Raw genomic sequence first — 12,584 nt, 5'->3', positions numbered from 1 at the left:
CGCCCGCACACACACACACTCACACACACAGGGGAGTGAAGCAGGGCAGAGGATCAGGTCCTGCCAAGGGGTGGCTGCCAGCAGCATTATCTCTTGGCTCAGCGCTTGCCTCTGCCCACAGGAAGGGAAGGGCCTGGAGCAAAGTGTAAGCCAAACAATGAGCACAGATTACGAAGCTGAGCTCTGCAGAGAATGTCCAGCTTCTGCCAGCAGGGGGTGATGTTGGAAGTGGGGCAGGTCCCTGGCTGTGGGGGAGCTCCCAGATACTCCTGCCTGTCCCAGCAGGGGGTGCTGTGGGGGCGGGCCAGGGCCCTGTCTGTGGGGGGAGCTTGCAGCTGTTCTGGCTTCTCCCAGCAGGGGGCGCTGTGGGGGCAAGACAGGGGAACTGTCTGTGGGGGGAGCTTCCAGCTGTTCCAGCCTCTCCCAGCAGGGGGCGCTGTGGGGGCAAGACAGGGGAACTGTCTGTGGGGGGAGCTTCCAGCTGTTCCAGCCTCTCCCAGCAGGGGGCGCTGTGGGGGGCGAGGCAGGGCCCTGGCTGTGGGGGGAGCTCCCGGCCTCTCCCAGCAGGGGGCGCTGTGGGGGCGGGCCAGGGCCCTGTCTGTGGGGGGAGCTCGCAGCTGTTCTGGCTTCTCCCAGCAGGGGGCGCTGTGGGGGCAAGACAGGGGAACTGTCTGTGGGGGGAGCTTCCAGCTGTTCCAGCCTCTCCCAGCAGGGGGCGCTGTGGGGGGCGAGGCAGGGCCCTGGCTGTGGGGGGAGCTCCCGGCCTCTCCCAGCAGGGGGCGCTGTGGGGGCGGGCCAGGGCACTGTCTGTGGGGGGAGCTCGCAGCTGTTCCGGCCTCTCCCAGCAGGGGGCGCTGTGGGGGCAAGACAGGGGAACTGTCTGTGGGGGGAGCTTCCAGCTGTTCCAGCCTCTCCCAGCAGGGGGCGCTGTGGGGGGCGGGGCAGGGTGTAGAACTAATCAATGAGATTGGTTTTAATTGTTCATTTTATTAATATAACTTCATAAGCAACGTTTTATGAATGAAACAACATTCATTCATAAAACCGGTTACCCCAATAACTGGCTAATTGAGTTTCACTTTCAATCCAATTGCTGCTTAAATCGCTGAAACTTACACTGTTTCAACATTAAGAACAGGAGGACTTGTGGCACCTTAGAGACTAACCAATTTATTTGAACATAAGCTTTCGTGAGCTACAGAATGCATCCGATGAAGTGAGCTGTAGCTCACGAAAGCTTATGCTCTAATAAATTGGTTAGTCTCTAAGGTGCCACAAGTACTCCTGTTCTTTTTGTGGATACAGACTAACACGGCTGCTACTCTGAAACCTGTTTCAACACTGTAACTTCTGCTCACTGTTTGCCATTCCTTACACTTGTCCATATTGTAACTCAAACTCCATTTTAACTTGTCCCAAACTTCATTTTAAAATGCTCACTCCATTTTGTAAATGCTGCAACCTTCATTTTTGAAAAACCTGGCTGTAATCTGATGAGTGTAGTTTAGATGTGTGAATGAGGTAAGTATGGATGATGGAATGAATCAACTCCAGCCCCAGCTTGTCCTGATGAAATAAAGTGTAAACACCCAATGGCTGAAGATGCAGATAACAGCTCTGACAAAGTAAGAGGAGTCCACCCTCAAAAGAAAAGAAAAAAAATACAATTGAAAAAACATCAAAGCCAGGTCCTAGGCTGAAAGTCATGTCTGCAATTGACGGGTGATCAACCACACGGGCCCCAGAGGCAGAGTTAGCCTGGCCAGTTAGCTGCCCCAAGCTACGAACCCAAGCTACAAACTGGTAACTATCCAGCAGCTGCAGCACCTGTGTGTGTGTATGAATGAAATGTTATAGCTATTACCAACTGGCTACTGAATGCGTCCGATGAAGTGAGCTGTAGCTCACGAAAGCTCATGCTCAAATAAATTGGTTAGTCTCTAAGGTGCCACAAGGACTCCTTTTCTTTCTGACTGCCTACTATGATTCTTTCTGTGTTCACAATAAATGTGACATTTTGTTTTATCCCCTTTAATAAGATCCTGCTGGTTTTTATTTTATTGGTATAACAAGGGCCCTGGCTATGAGGGGAGGCCCTGGCTGTGGGGGGAGCTCTCGGCGTCTCCCACCAGGGGAGCTGGTTGTGGCTCACAGTGTAAGCAGGGCAGGGGCTAGTGGGGGTGGGCCGGGGTGAGTTGCCAGGCTGGGCAGGGCCTGGGGGTGGTGGCCAGTATAAAACTGGCTGAGTCAGCTAGATGCAGCCTGTGGCTGGTGCGCTGCACCCTCCCTCCGCCCCATCTGTGCCCCCCAGCTACCATCTCCCCTCACTCTCCTGCCTGACCCCCTGAATACAAGGGTGGGGTGTAGAGCCAGCCTAGCCGTGGGTGGAAGGGGACAGGGGCTGGCATAGCTGTGTTGGGGGGGGGTCAGGAGCCTGTTCCCCCTGTAGTTAGAAATATAGGCTGTGACAAAGTGGGACTGTTCTTAATGGTTCCTCTGAATAGTGTGGGGGTGCCTCAGTTTCTCCCATGCAGTTCTTAAGTATCTAGGGGGTGGGATAAGGGTGTATGATAGTTGCAGAGCCCTAGAGGGCAGGTGTGTGCAGGGGTCTGGACACAGAGAATGGCCAACACCCTGTTTCCTGGCCACTGATGGCCTGGGCCCTTCCGCCCTGCAAGGTGAGAGCTAAAGGGTTGGAGAACAAAGGAGTCAGGTGACCTCCTGACCTGGGAAAGGGACAAAGCCCAGAGGAGCGGGGGCTGGAGGGAGTTTCAGTTTTGGGGCTGGCTGGGACATGGAGTGAAGGGCAGTCGTGGTTGTCTGGCTCACTGCCCCCCAAAATGGACCCGGCTGAGGGGTCCTGTTCTCTGCACCTACAGGCTCTGTGTTAGACCATGTTCCTGTTGTCTAATAAACCTCTGTTTTACTGGCTGGCTGAGAGTCACGTCTGACTGCGGTGTCGGGGGGCAGGACCCTCTGGCTTCCCCAGGACCCCGCCTGGGTGGAAGTGCACGGAGGGGCAGAGGATGCTGAATGCTCCGAGGTCAGACCCAGGAAGGTGGAAGCCGTGTGAGCTGTGTGTCCTGCAGACAGGCTGCTCATAGGAAGGTGACTGCCCCAGAGTCCTGACTGGCTTCATGGGGAGCAGTTCCAGAGCATCGCCCGGGGACTCCGTGACAACTGGTGGGAGCGGTGGGATGTACTACACCCCGTGGATGGCGCTTCCTGCAGTAAGTGACTGGGGAGCAGTAAAACGAAGGGGGATTGACGGGGACCAGGTGTGCTGAAGATTCAGAGAGAGACGGTTTCAGGGGACGGTAACCCCTGGGAGTGTGTGACCAGAGAGAAGGACTTTTGCAGTAACAGGGTCCCCTGGGGGATTGCAGCGAGCGGTCCCAGGGGCGGAGGACTCTGCAGCTCGACCCTGGCAAAGAGGAGGTGACCTCGAGAAGGGCTGGCACACTAGGGGTTCTCCCTGGAAACCGTGGGAAGCTGAGAGCACACAGGCCTGTGAGTCCACAACAACTTGGGAACAATGGAGTGATGGCCTATCACCATCTCCTTAAGAAGGACATTGTAACCCTGTACAAAAAGAGAGGGTTACACATTGGAAATTTCACCAAGGCACAGTTAATCGTGCAGCTGGAGGAGGATGACCGCTCTAAGGAACAGATTCCTGACCCCAAATGGGGCTATAGCAGGATCTGGGAGCAGCTGGAGTGGGAGCCAGGCATCGCCAAGACTCCTGTCCCCGACCAGACGGGGGTCTTCAGGATTGGGTTCCCCATCGGGGGATCGGAGACGGACGGGATTGGAGCTGAGTCCGAGAGAGCAAGAGGACTGTGGGAGACAGCGAGAGCCCGAGAAAGAGCTGCAGAAGCAGCAGCAGCATGAACTGGCGATGGGGGAGTGGAGAGGCATAGGGGACCTCCCCGGGGTGAGTGGGGATAGACCTCGGAGGGCCAGTTCCGCAGGGAACCTTGGGACTAAATTGCTGCCCCTGGTTAAGGACGGTGGGGATGTGGATTCCCACCTCACTGCCTTTGAGCAGGCTGGAGATTTGAACCAGGGGGACCCTGCGGAAAAGCCCCAGTGTCTAGCTCCCTTGCTGGGTCCCAAGGCCGTAGACTCAGTCAGCCAAATGGGTGGGGAGGTGGACAGGCTCCCACTCCTGGTCCCAACCTATATGTCTGTGTGGAGTTTCCTGGGGTCAGGCCCCTCGGACCTCCAGTGGGAGCGGAAGGTGATGGTCAATGGGGAGACATTCCTGGGGTGGCGAGATCCTGGGACAGAGAGAACTGGTGTCAGGCCCTGGGTGGTGCAGCCTCAGAGGCTGAGGGGCTGTGTGAGCTGGGTGAGGGTCCAAGGGACGAAGCCCCTCGCCCTGCCTATGGCCCAGATCCCTGTGCAGACACAGGAGGGGTGGGGCTGGCTGGTCTTTGGGGTTCTCCAGGATACCAGCTGCAAGACCCTGTTGTGGGGTGACTTGTCTCTTTGGGACAGGATCCAGGCCCTGCTCCGGTAACTGCCAAGGGTTTGAATTTGAATCCAGGGAACCAATCGGCGGAGAGGGAAATGGTCAGTGAAAATGCAGATGACCTGGCTGGCAGGGGGGAGGAGCTGCTAGGTTCAGGCTACCTGCCTGCCTGTAACCAGACCCCTGGGGCTGGGTGGGACAGAGAGATGCTCCCTGCCCCCCTTGCACACTGGAGAGGGGGCTCACGCTGGCTCTGATGCAGTGAGGAAAGCAGCGAGCTCGCTGCCTACCCCCACTGGGACAGCAAGGGCAGCGCTGAGCACAGTGGGAGCTGAGACCCCAGCTGAGTGGGGGGAGACACAGGCAGGGCAGGGGATCTGTGGGGAGTGGCAAGGTGCTGGGTAAGGAGAGTCTGGATGAGCCTAGGCAGCCTTGTGAGCTGATGGCTTTGTCTAGTCAGCAGGGTGGGAAGGCGAGGAGAGTGGAAAAGGAGTGTCCCTGGACCTTACCTATTACCTGGGTGGAGAATTGTGACAGAGAAGGAAATGTTCCTGTGTCTGTCAGGGCTATTGACTTGCCTACGGAGGGAGCTACCCCGGTCTCCAAGCAGTTGTCTGTGACCAGCCTTGTCTGCTGGGACAAGGGGAAAGAGATCCCAAGCTGTGTGTCTGGTAAAGGAGAAAGTGTGTCCGGCTCTTCTTTGTCTGTGGAGCAGACAGAAGGGGCCTTTCAGCCTGTGATGGTTGAGGGTAGTGTAGTTTTCTCAGAGTTTATTCTGAATTCAGCTAAAGCCCAGGAAGGGAAGGGTCCGAAGTTTGTGTCTGCTCGGGAGAATGGCCCTGTAACTAGGTCGCATCCAGTTAGTGTCTATGTAAAATCCCAGAGACCAGACAATTCTGGTGCTTGTATTTTGCCGGTTGCTAGTGTGTTGTTGGGAAAGGGTGGAGCAACTCTGTCTAATCAGGGTGAGATCCTAGCCAGGGCACAAGGAGAGCATGAAGGTGATTTGATTGTGTTACCTACTGAGGGTGTGGCAACCGGTAGCAAGAAGGAAAAGATTCCTGAACTTGTGTGTGGCAAAGGGAAGGAGAATGCTTCTAACCTTTTATCTAGGAAGTCTGTAAGTTTGCCTGAAAGGGGATTGTGTAGGAATCTGCCGGATGGACCAGAGGTGATTCTGGATGTAAGGGAGACCCAGAAACAGCCTGTTGTTGCTCAGGAAAGTGTTCCTCTAGAGCAAGCCCTAGGTGAAGAGGGTAAGGGCAGAATTCTGTGAGGGGTGAATTGTTGCATAGAAAAGCCCCAGGGAAAGGAATCCTCATGGAGTCTTTGCAAGCAGTTTACTGCCACTGAAGGGTGTGAAAGTAATTTAATCAAGAAAGTTTCAGTTCCTAATGGCCAGAAATTTTCTGTTGTGAATGGATCTACTGACTTTCCTGTTGAAAGAGCCAGTGTGGATAGCTTTGAGAAGGTCTCAGATGAAGTGAAAGCTGTTAAGAAAGTTAAACAGTCCTATAACCAAGTGGATGTGTTTGGCCAGCTTGTTGGGGAGAAGACCCAATCCCAGTTTGACCCCCCTGGGGTTTTGGGGTGCCCAAAAGGGAACGGGCTGCATAAACCTTCCCACATGCACCCTGCAAGTGCTATCAACCACCTCTGACCTAAGGGAGGACGTGAAACTGGAAGGGCCTGGTGTAACTCCTACCAAGGAATGGGAGAGATGCTGAAGCATCCATGGGAACGTTGGTGGCTTCGAACTTCCCCAGGTCGCCGGCTAAAGTGACCCTGCTCAGTTCAATCTCGAAGGGGGGAGAGATGTGACGAAGTGGGACTGTTCTTAATGGTTCCTCTGAATAGTGTGGGGGTGCCTCAGTTTCTCCCATGCAGTTCTTAAGTATCTAGGGGGTGGGATAAGGGTGTATGATAGTTGCAGAGCCCTAGAGGGCAGGTGTGTGCAGGGGTCTGGACACAGAGAATGGCCAACACCCTGTTTCCTGGCCACTGATGGCCTGGCCCTTCCCCCCTGCAAGGTGAGAGCTAAAGGGTTGGAGAACAAAGGAGTCAGGTGACCTCCTGACCCGGGAAAGGGACAAAGCCCAGAGGAGCGGGGGCTGGAGGGAGTTTCAGTTTTGGGGCTGGCTGGGACATGGAGTGAAGGGCAGTCGTGGTTGTCTGGCTCACTGCCCCCCAAAATGGACCCGGCTGAGGGGTCCTGTTCTCTGCACCTACAGGCTCTGTGTTAGACCATGTTCCTGTTGTCTAATAAACCTCTGTTTTACTGGCTGGCTGAGAGTCCCGTCTGACTGCGGTGTTGGGGGGCAGGACCCTCTGGCTTCCCCAGGACCCCGCCTGGGTGGAAGTGCACGGAGGGGCAGAGGATGCTGAATGCTCCGAGGTCAGACCCAGGAAGGTGGAAGCCGTGTGAGCTGTGTGTCCTGCAGACAGGCTGCTCATAGGAAGGCGACTGCCCCAGAGTCCTGACTGGCTTCATGGGGAGCAGTTCCAGAGCATCGCCCGGGGACTCCGTAACACAGGCACAGCTTCCCCCCCACCCTCCACGCCCCCCGGCCTTGGGAAGGCCCTAGTATGAGTGGGGGGTGGGGGCACAATTTGGGCTGCACGCTCAGAGGGCAAGGGGCTCTTCCTGCCAGGCCCTGGCTGGCTCAAGCCCACAGCCAGAGTCTGCTCCCCCGCCAGCCTGGGGAAGCAGGCAACTCCGTCTGCAGCCCACGCAGATGCTGTGACCCCTTCCCGCCCCAGGCACTCAGCCACCGGGGCCAGCCTGGCCCACGCTGGGGGAGGTGCGGCCAGTGGGCTTGAGCACAGCAGCCTTTATTCACACTGCAGCAGCCGTCAGTCCGTCCATCTGGCGAGTCATCCCCTGGGGCAGGTGCCCTCAGCTTCGCCCTGCCGCTCCCTCCAGTCCTCTGGATGCAGAGCAGATGTCTCTGCCACACTGAGATTAACTCTGCGGGGGAGGGGGAGTCAGTGAGGGTGGGGGCAGGTCCTGCCAAGGGAGGGAGACATGCTGGGCCTGCCAGCCCCACAGCATCCTGTAACCAGCTGCCACCCTAGGCTGGGGGGCAGCAGCCCCTTGTCCCCTGGCACAGGGCTGAGCCCCACTGCCTCCCAGGGAAGCTCAGCTCTCCCTGCCCTCTTCCCCCTCCGCCCCCCCCGGGTCTCCACCAGGCCAGCTCCTTTTGCAGAGGAGGTATAAGATGCAGATGGCACCAGAAATTGGCGGGGGGGGGGGAGAGGAGAGAGGCCCCCCACCCTGCAGCCCCAGGCCTCTGCATGTGAGAGGCAGGCTGCTGGCCAGAGTCCTTACAGGGGTAGAGACTCAGCATTTCAGATGCACCTGGCCCCTGCACCGCGAGCTGCTCCCGGCGCCCTAGCAGTCTGCCTGTGCCCCAGCTGGGGGTGCCCCCAGAGGGCAGGGCAAGTCGCACGGCTCCCTAGCCCTGACCAGGGGCCTTCAGGCAGAGCCATTAGTGCCAGCTGCTGCCCCGGCCATGGCCCTCGGGGGCAGGGCTGCTCTGCCCCTACTCACCAGGGATGCCCTAGAGACCAGGAGGTGGAGTAGGTTCGGGGCCCGCAACTGGCCAGGCGCAGCCACAAGGCCCACGACAGGCTCAGGAGAGTCCTCGCTGCTGCTCTGCCCGTCCCTGCTGAGAGCTCTGCCCGCTGGCTGCCCTGCCCGCTGGCTGCCCACCAACGCCAGGGACAGCAGGAGCCCTGACACAGGGTTCAGGATGGCCTGGAGGAAGGGGGCTGTCAGTGAGGGGGTGGGCGCATTACCAGGCAGTGAAGGTGACAGTGATGCTGGTGGATCTCCCGCTAAGCTGCTGCTCCGGGAGCCGCTCACTGGCTGTGTACCTGCCCATCTGCCTCCTCAGCAGGGCTGCGGCTACAGGAGAGATGCCGTTAGCCCCCTGCTCAGCCTGAGCCCAACCCATTTTCTGCTCCGGGGCCAGTGTTCCCGGGGGGGCCCTGGGGCAGGGCGTGGGGCTGGCTCACCTGCACAGAGGGCCCTGGAGAGAAGCAGCGGGTTCACCAGCAGGACCAGAGAGAGGGGCACATAGGCAGCAGTGTAGTGAGCCACAGCCAGGGACTGCGCCAGTGGGTGCTGCGAGTCACACCTGGGGGAGAAGGGGCATGAGCCTGTGGCAGGGCAGGGGACAGGAGATGCTGGACGCCCCACAGGCACTGGGTGCTGGACAGGCTGCAGCACAAGAGGTAGTAGGGAGTCAAGGACATGAGCAAAGCAAGAGGAGAGTGGTTGGCCAGGCCCTCCCACAGCACAGCTCCTAAAGCCCAGTGCCAGCCCCCGCCGGGGCCAGGGCCCCTGCAGCCAGGCCTGGCCGCTGCTCACACAGGCCCAAGCTGAAACAGGGTGGCCTGAGCACAAAGCACTGTAGGACGTGGGACTGAGTGGGGTGGGAAATGGGGGCACCTGCTTGGCCCCTGAGCAGAGCTGCGGAGGGGCCTCATCCTCAGAGGATGGGGAGGGAATAACAGGGTGGGGTGTGGGGCGGGGAGGAGCCGCTGTCTCCCCAAAGGGCCGGGGAGTGCAAGGGAAGGCACGTGGCCCCACCTGTGGCCTGCAGGTCTCTGCAGCAGCTGAGCAGCCTCCAGCGTGTGGCAGAACAAGGCCCAAAAGTGAGCAGTGTGGAAGTACTTCACCCACACCTGAGGGGCGAGAGGAGATGTGAAAGGGATGTGCCCTGCCCCGCTACCCCCAAGCCACGGGTCCCCCACCTGCAAGGGAACCAGAGCCCTCCCTCTGCCCCACCCAGCTCTGCCATCCACCCACTATTCCAGCTCTGCTCCCCTTTGCTAAGGCCCCCCCCGCACCCCCTACCACCCAGCTCCCCCAGCCCCAGTGCCTCCCCCATCCCACTACCCAGACCACCCAAATACTGCCCCCAGCCCCAGCACACTGCCTAGTCCCTCCAGCACACCACCCAGCCCCCCCGACACAGCACCTCCCCCAGCAGAAACTGCCCCCCCAGTGCCCCCAGCACACCACCAGCCCCCGCCCAGTCTCCCCAAAACACCACCCAGGGCTCATGCTACATGCCACAGTGCAGAGCGGCCCAGCGCAGCCTGCCGTCCCATTCACGGGAGGCTCGCCTGCTGTCCTGGGCGGGTCCTGCTAGCCACAGCAGGGCACGGCTCAGGATCCCTGGTGGAAGGAGGAACGCAGGGGAGCTGGTGAGAGCGAGCTCAGTAGGGGGGCTCGGTGCAGCTGGGAAGTCACCGGCTCTCCCCTGCCGTGCCCAGGCAGCTGCTGGCAGTGATGGCAACCACTGTCCCCCTGGCAGCATGGAGCTTGGTCTCTGAGGCTCTGCCAGCCACCTTGCCCCAGCCCTGGCGGTGCCCGGCCAGGCCCAGTGCAGCCCACTCCACCCCTGCAGGCAGAAGCGCCACACCAGGCGGGCAGCGAGACTTTGGCAGCAGAGCTGCTGGAGCTGCAGAGAGGCCATAGCGGGAGAGGGGCTGAGGCAGGCCGCACTCCCTGCAAAAGGGTTCCCGGGGAACCTGGGCTCAGCTGGCCACCAGGGCAGAGAAATAGCCGGGCAGCAGGTAATGAGCAGCCTGGCCTGCGCTTGACAGGTCCTGGGGGAAGAGGGGCAGGGCTGCAGAGTTTAAAGGGGTATGGGAGCTAAGCCTGGGGGCCTGCCCTGGTGTGTGGCTCCAGGGGTAGAGGCCAGGCAAGGCAGCTAGCTAGCTGGTTGTTTTTCTGTTGGGTGCTATGCGGAGTGGCTGGTCTCCCTGCCCCTGCTAGGCCCAGCAGTGCTCAGCCCCATGGGCAGGGGCTGGGGTGTTGCTGGGAGCACTTCCCTGCCCACCTCTCCATTAGGGGTTGGAGCCTTGCAGGTGCTCCTGGCGTTCCTGAGTGTGGAGGGGTCAGGCTGGGGACTCGGCTACTTTGCCCATCTGCGGTGCTGGGAGTCACTGGCCACCAGAGCCCGCAAGACCCAACTTGTAGATCCAGAGCCACCCCCAAGTCTGGCAGCCTCAGGACACAGGAGCTGGATGAGCCCGAGTGGAGCTGGGGGAACAGAAGGGCAGCGGGCAGGCAGGGGCTGCCCACCTCGCTAGGCGTGAGGAGGCAGCCGGCCTCTCGAGCACCAGGTGAGTCCCAGAGCACCAGAGCACGGGGGGCTCTACGTGGGGAGGTGGTGCAGCGCAGGTGCTGAGCCGTTCCTCTGGGAGTGGGGCTCTGCAGGGGGCTCCATCCAGTCCTGGCCGTAGCTGCTGTGCTCGGTGCAGCCAAGTTCTTGTTCTTCGGTCCAGAGGAGAGGTTTGCCCAGGTGCAACTGGCACACCTGCCCTGCCTCCTTCGCAGGGTGAGCACTCGAGAGCCTCTGGTGCCCCACACCTGGCACTGGCTCCCCAAGGCCTGGAGCTGATGCACGAGACTCAGGTTTCCTTGCTGCTGCCGGGTGCCTGCTTCCTCTGTGCCACGGGGAGCAGACTCCAGCGAGCCTTTCCTGGCCGAGCACATGGTCTCGCCCTCTGTGCCTGCTACCACATCCCACCTGCATGCTGCAGGCTGGCTAGTGCTAGCCTCTGCCCTGCGGTCCAGCCCCAGGAAGGGCTGCTGAGGGAGCTGGGCAGAGGCTGCCCACAGCAGGGATCCTCCAGAACTGGTGGCTCTTGTCTCCCGCCTGAATTTTAATGTTTGTTCCGGGCTGCCCTGTGCGGATGGTGTTAGCCCCATCCCAGCATGGCTCCAAGTCAGCCAGCTCTCCACCCGGGCTGCCTGGCAGAAGGGACTGGTTGCTGCGGGCAGGTAAGTCGGGCATTCTGAAGTGTTGAGGCTCCGGGGTACCTCGGCATGGCCCAGGGTTGGGCGCAGCCACTGCCCCCTGCACCAGCATCTTGCTTGGGTGGCAAGTCCATTGTGCCAATGGATCGAGGCAGTCAGGGATGGTGCCCACTGTGGTGCAGCACAGAGAGCAGGGCAGGGGCTGCTCGGGGGGTGGGGCAGCGTGTGGAAGGGCATGACCCCAGGGGGGATGGGTTGTGGGATGGCCCTGACTGCAGGCTAGGCAGAAGGGCGTGGATTGCAGGAAGCAGACTGGGCCAGCTGGAGGGGTGGCCTGGGGTCAGGTGCTGTAAGGTGGGGAGCCCAACGCGCTGGCCAGGGCAGGTCAATGCACATGCAAACACACACTCCTGTGCCCTGCGGGAGCAGCATCACCTTGCCGTGAGGGAGGCTGTAGGTGGAGGCCGAGGGGGGGCTGGGCCTTGTTGGGGGGCCAGGCACTCTGGGGTCACCAGGTGCTCGCCGGTGCTCTCTCTGACTTGCGTGTGGGTCTGGTACGGTTGGCACAGGTGGCCTGGCTCCCCCATCACTTCTTTCTGCACAGTGTCTGCACCAGGGGCCTGTCGGCAGGTTATACGGGACCCCGGGCTCCTTCCGGGCTGGCTGGGGTGGGGCTGGGTCAGGGCAGCACCAAGGGCCTGGGCAGGGTCTTCTCTGTGCTGGCGTGGCTGACAGCCGTAGGCCGAGGCTGCCTCCCCGGGAGCTGGTGGCGGGCTGTGGGCTGAGCCCAGCGAGTGCTGCAGGGTGGGGGGCCTGGCAGGGTCTTACTGCTGAAGGCTGAGCCTGGCAGTGGGAGCGCCTGCTCCCTCTGCATCTGGGCTGTTGGGATCAGAAGGGGGAGAGCTCGTGCCCTCATCTGGGCATCTCATCTCGTGCCCTCATCCTGCCCTCATCTGTGCCCTTTGCACAGCCCCAGGGGACGACCTGGCGCTTTCCCATGTGCACAGGTGCCTCGAGGAACATGCTCTGTGCTGAGTCACTCCCCCAGGGAAGCTAGGGCTCCTTCCAACCCAGCCGGCACCCCAAGCAGCACGGGCGAGATGGCCCAGGAGCCCCCATCTCAGCACGTGCCCAGCGGTGACCGCAGCACCAGCCCATATGGAGGGCACCCTGCCAGCATCCCCCCACAGGGACCCAGAGAGGGAAGCCTCCTGCCTGCCCGGATAGGTTCCAGGCTCTGTCTGCAGCTGGAGGTTAATGCATCCGCTGGCAGCCAGCTGAGTCACCGCTCCCGACAGTGCCGCTGCCCCTTGGCCCCGTGAGAGTGAGGGC

Source organism: Lepidochelys kempii, chromosome 9, assembly GCF_965140265.1.
Source record: "Lepidochelys kempii isolate rLepKem1 chromosome 9, rLepKem1.hap2, whole genome shotgun sequence".
NCBI classification, from domain to species: domain Eukaryota; kingdom Metazoa; phylum Chordata; order Testudines; family Cheloniidae; genus Lepidochelys; species Lepidochelys kempii.
This window is presented reverse-complemented; position numbering follows the sequence as displayed.